This window comes from Nannospalax galili, unplaced genomic scaffold (assembly GCF_000622305.1).
Source record: "Nannospalax galili isolate Female #2095 unplaced genomic scaffold, S.galili_v1.0 scaffold765, whole genome shotgun sequence".
NCBI classification, from domain to species: Eukaryota; Metazoa; Chordata; class Mammalia; order Rodentia; family Spalacidae; genus Nannospalax; species Nannospalax galili.
In genome coordinates this window covers 2,833,568-2,841,864 of record NW_008352647.1, presented here as the reverse complement: position 1 = coordinate 2,841,864, position 8,297 = coordinate 2,833,568, and the positions used below count along the sequence as shown (strand labels likewise).

General features: G+C 43.8%; 1 protein-coding gene across 7 annotated transcripts in view; it reads left to right on the top strand.

Annotated features, from left to right (window-relative positions):
- Positions 1–8: 8 nt before the first annotated feature.
- Positions 9–8,297, top strand: part of Zhx3 (zinc fingers and homeoboxes 3) — a 125,804-nt gene continuing 117,515 nt past the window's right edge. For 4 of the 7 annotated variants that reach the window (XR_003846510.1, XM_029554327.1, XM_029554322.1 and 1 more), the window contains exon 1: positions 62–588. The gene's annotated coding sequence lies outside the window, so the exon portion shown is untranslated. The other 3 variants (XM_029554323.1, XM_029554326.1, XM_008849588.3) reach the window with 3 other exon arrangements.

Here is an 8,297-nt window from a genome sequence, read left to right as displayed (position 1 = left end):
GCGCGGAGAGCGGCCCGGCTGCGGGTGCCGCCGCCGCCGCTGCTGCCAGGTGAGCGCCCGCCACGGCCCGCCGCCCCCGCGGCTGTCAGTCGCTGGCGTCTATGTGTCTCCTCGCCTGTCAGCCCCCGGGTCTGCGCGAGCTGCTTCCCATCAGGCCCGGCTCCTGTCGGGCCCACAAGCTCTGTCCGCCGCGCCGCCCGCTGCCGGGGCTCTGTCAGCCGCCAGCACCCCCATGCGAGAGGCCCCGCCCCTTCCCCTCGAGGCCCCGCCCTCCCCATCTGTCATCACGCCCGCCGCAGCTCAGCGCCCCGGGGTCCTGGGGTCAGGGTGGTCCCGCGCCATTCGGCTCCAAAGGGAGCCGGAGCAGGAGGTGCAAGGCGAGGCGGGCCGGCGGGGGCGCGCCTGGCTGCGGGCGCGCGTGTCCGAGAGCCTTTGGCGGCTCTGCACGCTTCGTGTACCCGCAGCCCTTGCAGCTGGGATAAAGCAGTGGAGCCGGGACTCGAACCTGTGGAGAGTGCGGTGGACGCCCCCATCCCCACGCAGAGATACTCCCTGTGGGCCCGGGCTTCCGGAGGCCCCGATTCGCGTGTGAGCAGAATTTGGGGTTTGGGGATTTTCATTCAGAGCAACCTGTTGGAAGTTTATTGAGGAGTGGCCGGAATGTGGGGCTTAGGTGGAAAGTGTTGGAGAGCTTGAGTCACTTTGAGTTGCGTGGTTTGCATTTCTGAGCAGTGATTGCCCTGGGCTTGTGCCCTATGAGAAACTGTTATGTGACTGGGGGAAGGGGGTTAGGTAGACATGCTTCTTTCTGTTTTTTATTGGTGGCATGCACTTATATATGTCTAGATAGCCTAACATGTTTATTCATGAGGCATCCACACATTTTTTTTAATTAAAAAAAAGGATTACGGCAGTTTCCATTTATATACATGTTCTCATATGTTGTTATCTCAATTTTTTTATTTGTGGTAACTTAGTATTGCAGTATTTCAAAACTAAGAGAAAATGTGTTCTAAAACAATTGGTAGTTTGCCGGATAATTCTCAGCTCCAGAGAAAAGAGCCAAAAGCGCACTTCATTAGCTGGAACAACTTATTCGGGCTTAATTTGTTTCTAAGAGACATACAGTGGAAAAATCCAGAAGCAGCAAAGGGGTATCAAAGAGACTTAGGAAATGAGCGAGAAGGCCCTCTATTTCTGCCTTGGAAAGATGGTATCAAAGTTGCTTTAAAGGACAGAGCTGCTCTGTAATGATAAACATATTAACCAAGTTGGTTTGTGACCTTGATACATTGGGCCATGCTTGATTGGTGCAGTGGTTCATGAGAGGCAAACACTGCATGAAGTGTGGTAATTATTTGGAAAAAATGTGTCTTTTTTTTTTTTCCACATTGAAGTAAGATTTCAGACTAGGACAGTCTTTGATGTGGTTGGTCTCTCTCTCTCTCTCTCTCTCTCTCTCTCTCTCATTCATGTTTAAGGCAAAAAACTTTCATGATAAAAGCATAAAGAAAAAAAATCCCTTATAATCCCATAAACATTAGTAAGCTTCAGTTTGGCGTTTACCTTTGCAGTCTTTTGTTCCCATGTGTATGTGTATTTTTTTCTCTAAAAGTGCTACCAGACTATATGACTTTTATTGTATGCCTTTTTCCCCCATTCATTTAGAAATAGATTGTGAGAGATGTCTTGGGTTCCCTTTATGATCCCTGAAATAAGCCAGGTTGTGCCATTTCTCTGTTTGCAGCACTCTAATAACTTCTCATCTTAAAGTAAAATCTCAAGTCCTCACTGTGATCTACCACACTACCTGTCTCCCAGTTCTGACTTTCAAGCTTACGAAACCAATCTCTGATGTCTTTTTATTGTCAGGTGTGGTGGTGCAAGCCTTTAATCCCAGCACTTGGGAGGCAGAGACAGGCGGATCTCTCTGAGTTCAAGACCAGCCTTGAACTGCTCATAGGGAGCTCCAGGCCAGCAGAGGCTACAGGGGGACCCTGTCCCAAAAAAGATCAAACATGGGGCTGGAGAGATGGCTCAGCAGTTAAGAACACTGACTGCTCTTGCAGAGGACCCAGGTTCGATTCCCAGCACCCAGATGGTGGCTACCAACTGTCCTTAACTCCAGTTTCAGGGGAATCCGAAACCCTCTTGTGACCTCTGCGGCATTGCATGACACAGGTGCACTCTCATACATGCAGGCAATACACTCATACTCTTAAAAAAAAAAAAGACCAAACAAATTAAAATAAACAAGTCTGTTTATTTACTATTTTTATTTTATGTGTATGAGTGTATTGTCTGCATGTATATGAGTGCACCCGTGTCGTGCAGTGTGGCGGTCAAAAGAGGGTGTCGGATTCCCTTGGAACTGGAGTTAAGGACGGTTTGTAGTTACCATGTGGGTGCTGGGACTCAAACCTGGGTCCTCTGCAAGATCAGTCAGTGCTGTTAACCACTGTTCAGTTATAGCCAGGCGTGATGGTGCACGCTTTCAATCTCAGCACTTGGGAGGCAGAGGCAAGGGGATCTCTGTGAGTTTGAGGCCAGCCTGGTCTATATAGGGGGGTCCAGGCCAGCTGGGGCTGTGAGTTTGAGGCCAGCCTGGTCTACATAGGGAGTTCCAGGCCAGCTGGGGCCACAGAGAGACCCTGTCTCAAAAAGACAAAAAAAAAAACAACTTCGGTCACATACTAGTCTCTGTGTTTATGTTTCCTGTCTGTCTACAGGTCCCGTAGATATCAGGATTGGCTTCCTAACTTTAGTCTTCAGGTTTTCTCTGACCACTCTGCAAAATGCACATTACCCCTGCCTTTCATATGCTGCTTTATGGGTCACCTCCTGGGAATACTGATTGGTTGATTATCTTGCTCCTTCATTAACTCATGAGCATGAATGTTATTCCCTGAAGTATCCTCAGGGCCTAGTACTACACCTGGCCACTGTAGGTACTTAATATTTGCTTGGTGAATGAAGAGATGAACGCTCCTCATACTCCATATGTGTGACCTTGCTGGTAGCCTTCTAGATAGCTGTATCATCAGGTGGATTAACAAATTCTTAAACTCTGCGATATGACATGCCTCTCCATTCCATATCTTAGAAGAATTTTATAAGATGAGGCTTAAGATCTTAAAACTAATTACAGTTTTGATCTAACTTGAACAACCAAGGGAAGGAACATTTTTTGGCAAATGTTGCAGGCTTCTTATGCACCATCCCTAGTGTCACATTGGGAATTTTGGAAAAGTATAAAGCATCCCAGTTATGTTTACAGCTGCGATTCCAATTTGGTAGTTCTCAGCAGTAGCATAAGCCTTGAGAGCATAATGGGCTTTGTGTCAGCCGATACCCAGAGAGATAATTTATGTTTACTTATTTTCTTGGTGGTTCTATCGTTTTCATCTCCCTGCTTATCGTTTTTGGATGGCCTTGAAGGTACACTTACTTGCTTACTTGTTTTTAACATTTTAAAATTAATCCTTGACCTTTGAGCATTTTACATCTCTCATGTGACTTGAACTGATTGAAAGTGCCAATTTCATCTTTCAGGATGAAACAACATCTGTAGTAAAATATATTGTGTTTTCATTGATAAGGATGGGAAAAGTTGTGTCTTTGGGCAGAATCTTTGAAGAGAAGATCTAATGTGAATGTACAATTCTTAAAGGTTTGAACACCAGGTTAGTTGAGTTTTCAAAAAAACAAAAACCAACTTGTTTTCTGTGAAGGATCCCTAGAATAATACAGTCCAGAGACCTGAAGCAAATTTTAATGCCCAAATATGTAAGAACTTGGGGGAGGTGTCCTAAATGGAAATTTTATTCCATTAAAGGCCTGTGGAAAATACATTAAAATTCATTTTTATTTGTTAAAATGGGCATTTATTGAAAATGTATTTGGATGCAAGTCTGTATTTTTACTTAATCATGTTCAGCTTTAGATTTCTTTCTCCCTGTGGGAAAGGCTCTTGCTTTGTGGCACAGGCTGCTCTTGAACTCGAATCCTCCTGCCTCGACTTCTTGAGTTCTGGGAATGAAAGCATGTATTACCACACTTGGCTTTCGTTATTTATTTTCTCACTCAGCAGTCTCTTTTCTCTCATCATATTCATACCCCAGATGATCTCATCCAAGACTTTAATACCCCCTAGATGGAGACCACTCCCTCTGTTAAACCTCCCACTCTTTCTCTGGCTTGAGGCTTGTATTTTCATCTACCAGGCTTTCCTGTTGTTTTTGCTTGCTGTCTTATCTCAAGCTTTATATATGCACAGTCTCTGTCTCTGTCTCTGTCTCTGTCTCTGTCTCTGTCTCTCTCTCTCTCTCTCTCTCTCCTCATACATGCAGGCAATACACTCCTATGCATAAATTTTTTTAAAGAAAATAATTACATATTTTAAAGAAAACAGCTCTATAATGTACTCCTTCAGTGCCATAGAACTAGATCGAGACGAATGGAAAAGTTAGAGAGCAGAGCAGATGTGAACGCAGGTGTGGCTGGGCCCCAGTCTGACTCAGACGGAAGGGCTAGGGAGGAGCACAAACAGACTTCCCTGTGATGTTCAGTGCAGATCACAGAGCAGAGTTGACGGAGCAATGACAACAGAAATGGAAAAAGACTCAGGGGTGAACGTGGGAGGTTTTATGAGTTAGAAGGTGGGATATAAGACTTGATGACTGAAGAAAGTTGGTGAATGTGTGACCATTACACCACAGACAGGGTGGAGTACAGGGCGACAGGTTTGTAAGCGTGACTGTAGCCTTTGAAAGAAGGTTAGAGAGGCAAAGGCTGTTGTCATGTTGGGGATTTACTTCTATTTTTAATAGTGGCTTTTTTTTATGTTGTTCTGTTTTGTTTTGAGACAAGTCTCCCTGTAGCCCCAGCTGGCTTGGAATTCACTATGTAAACCAGGCTGGCCTCCTGATCTCCTCACAGAGATCTGCCTGCCTCTGCTTCCTAAGTGCTGGGATTAACAGTGTGCACCACCACACTGGACTTGAGTGTTTTCAAAAAATCCTGGAACCACTGGACTGAAGGAGAGGTGGGGGCAGCAAATTAGAGGTCAGGGGAGGAAAGAGAAAGTGGGAAAGGGAAGGGAGAAAGAGAGTAGCTGAGCACCTGACATTGTTAGGTCAACGGCTTGGCTCCAGCAACCAAGAATATCCAGATGTTAGGGAAATAAAGTCACCGACCCAGGGTCTCTGCTGCTGTTAGTAAACAAGACCAAAACCTAACTCCAGATCTCCGGGGACCGTTCCAGTGGTGTAAGACTCTGGTGTGGTATTTTATAAGCCAGGAGTTCAAGCTTCTGTTTTGAAGTGGCAGTGCTTATAAACAGGACTATGAATTTGTGACTTTTACACTCTTACAGAACAACTAGAACTGGAATTTAAAAATTTGGTAATGATGTGGATCTCATGCATTTGTAATTGTTTTTTGTTTTTAAATTGTTTTTATTTATATATTTTTATAATTATTTTTATTTTATGTGTATGAATGTTATGCCTGCATGTAGGTAAGTGCACCAGTGTCATGCAATGCCCACGGAGGACAGAAGAGGCTGTCGATCCCCTGGAACTGGAGTTATGGACAGTTGTTAGCTGCCATGTGGGTGTGGGAACCCGGGTCTTCTGCAAGAACAGTCAGTGTTCTTAACTGCTGAGCCTTCTCTCCAGCCCCACATTACCATTTCTATTTGTAGTTGGCAAATGGAGTTTAGAGAAGCTAACTTTAAAGTTACATAACCAAGAAAGTAATGGAGTTAGGATTTTAACCCACATGATCTTTCAGACCTTCCATCTTATTCTTTACTGCCTTTTGAAGGTGAATCAATATCAGGTATGCGGTGATATTAATGGTTGATTACTGCTTGTGTTTGTTTTTAAGCATGTATGGATGATAAAAATGAGACTGTTTGGATTTAGGGTGTTAGGTACTTCTGGGAAGTTTGTGTGTGTTGCATTTATATGTTTGTGTGTGTGCACATGTGTGCATGTATGGAAGTCAGAGTTGGACCTTGGGGGTCTTCCACAATCACTTCTTTCTTTTTAAAAAGTTTTTTATTGTTTGCTTTTGAGTCAGTCCCCTATAGCCCCAGCTCACCTGGAACTCACTGTGTAGACCAGGCTGGCCTCAATCTCACAGAGATCTGCCTGCCCCTGCTTCCCAAGTGCTGGGATTAGAGGTGTATATCACTATTCCTGGCTTTAAATTTTTTAAATTATTTTTATTTTATGTGTACGAGTGTATTGCCTGCATGTATGTGAGTGCACCCGTGTTGTGCAATGCTGTGGAGGTCAGAAGAGGGCTTTGGATTCCCTTGGAACGGTAGTCAAGGATGGTTTGTAGCTGCCATGTTGGTGCTGGGAATCAAACCCAGGTCCTCTGCAAGAGCACTCAGTGCTCTTAACTGCTGAGCCATCTCTCCACAGCCTCAGCTTTAAATTTTTTAAAAAATTATTTATGTGTACATATTTGTGTCTGTGTGATGAATGCCATGTGTGCAGGTACTCCAAGAGGCCAGAAGAAGGTGTCAGATCCCTTGGAGCTGAATTTATAAGCAGTTGTGAGACATCTGACATGGGTGATAGGAATTGGTCTTCGGTCCTCTGGAAGAGCAAAAAGTGCTCTTAATTGCTGAGCCATATCTCCAGCCCTCCTAACTTTATTTTTGTTTTTATTTTACATGTATAAAGGTTTTGCCTATGTGTATGTGAGTGTACCCATGTCACGTAATGACCACAGAGGCCAGAAGAGGGTGTTGAATCCCCCGGAACTGTAGTTTCTGGACAGTTGTTAGCTATCATGTGGGTGCTGGGAACTGAACCCAGGTCCTCTGCAAGAGCAGTCAGTGCTTTTAACCACTGAGTCACCTCTTCAGCTCCTCACTCTTTTTCAAGGCAGTGTCTCTCACTGAACTGGGAGCTCATAGATTTGACTAGATGATGTGCAGTGTCATGCATGGCTAATTTTATGTGGGTTATAAGGACCATCTCTCCGATCCCAGAACTTTCTCTTAAAAACCACTATCCAAACACGTAGATTAGTTTATGATCAGGCTTAGTGTTTCGACTTTACCTTTGCTGCTTTCTAGCGTCAGTCCTTCCAAAAATCACTTAGGTCTGTTTTTTTTTTTGTTTTTTTTTTTAATTTTCAGCTGTAAATGGAAAAAAAAAATAGTTCTCGTTTCATAGGGTCATTGTGAGGAGCAGACTTGCACACACAAGAAAACCATTTTAATTATAAGGAAGAAAGGCTCATAGTCTCACCAACAAATTATGGTTTGGTTAAGAGTGAATGACATACAACTAATAATTTTGTATTCTTTCACTGACCCTGGTTCTAAATTTGTATTTACAATTATTCTGTTGATATATGACAGCTTTATGTTTGGATTTAATCTTGCTATGTGCTTGTAAGGCAAGATAGCATTCTTCTTTTAAAACTTGTCTCTATCTTTAGGATTCTCAGAGGAGGGACCTTTCAAGAGGCTGGACAGATTAATTTATTTTCCTTTTTCTAGAAAATTGCCCACCATCATAGTGTTTGCTTCAGGAGTGCTTACCACTAGGGAGCTTATTTCAAATAATCCCATGAACAGTGGGTGCAGTTCAGGAACCAAGGGCTTGGCAGTCCTCATGGTGGACTATCTGGGCATAGTTGTGTTTTCTGATGGGATGACTTATGAATAATTGCTAGTCTGGTGGCTTCTATCAGCTATGTATTATTTATTTTTCTTACTGCTGTGATCAAATACTTGACAAAAAGCAACGTAAAGGAGAAAGATTTATTTTGGCTTGCAGCGTAAGCAGGGATGTAGTCCCTCGTGGAGAGAAGCCATGGTGGCATGGAAAGAGAAAAGGACAAGAGATGCTGATGAACTCAAGGAATGTGTATATTGGAGTGAAAGATGTGGTTAGAGGGACATGTAAGTGGAAGATTTCAAAGTTGGGACAATTAATTACTGGGTGTGACAGACTCCTGTGCTTTGCCACAGACATGAGCCACTGAAGTGAACTCAGTGAGGATGGGCAAAGTTGAGCACAATAGCTGAGCAGTCAGAGTTGTTTTGGTCATCTATATGGTTAGAGAGGTCATTAGAGGGATGGCAGGATGTGTGCAGTAGAGAAAAGGAGGTGGTAGAGTCTGCAGTGAGTGGAGTTAGGTCCTAGCAATGGGAGGAGGCCAAAAGGTGTTTCAGCCAGTCTGTAGGACCCTCAAAGGATCAGAGGATTTTGCCCAAAGGAAGAAGTAAAAAGCTTGGCCCAGATTTATTGATTGTAAGGTCTCTCAAA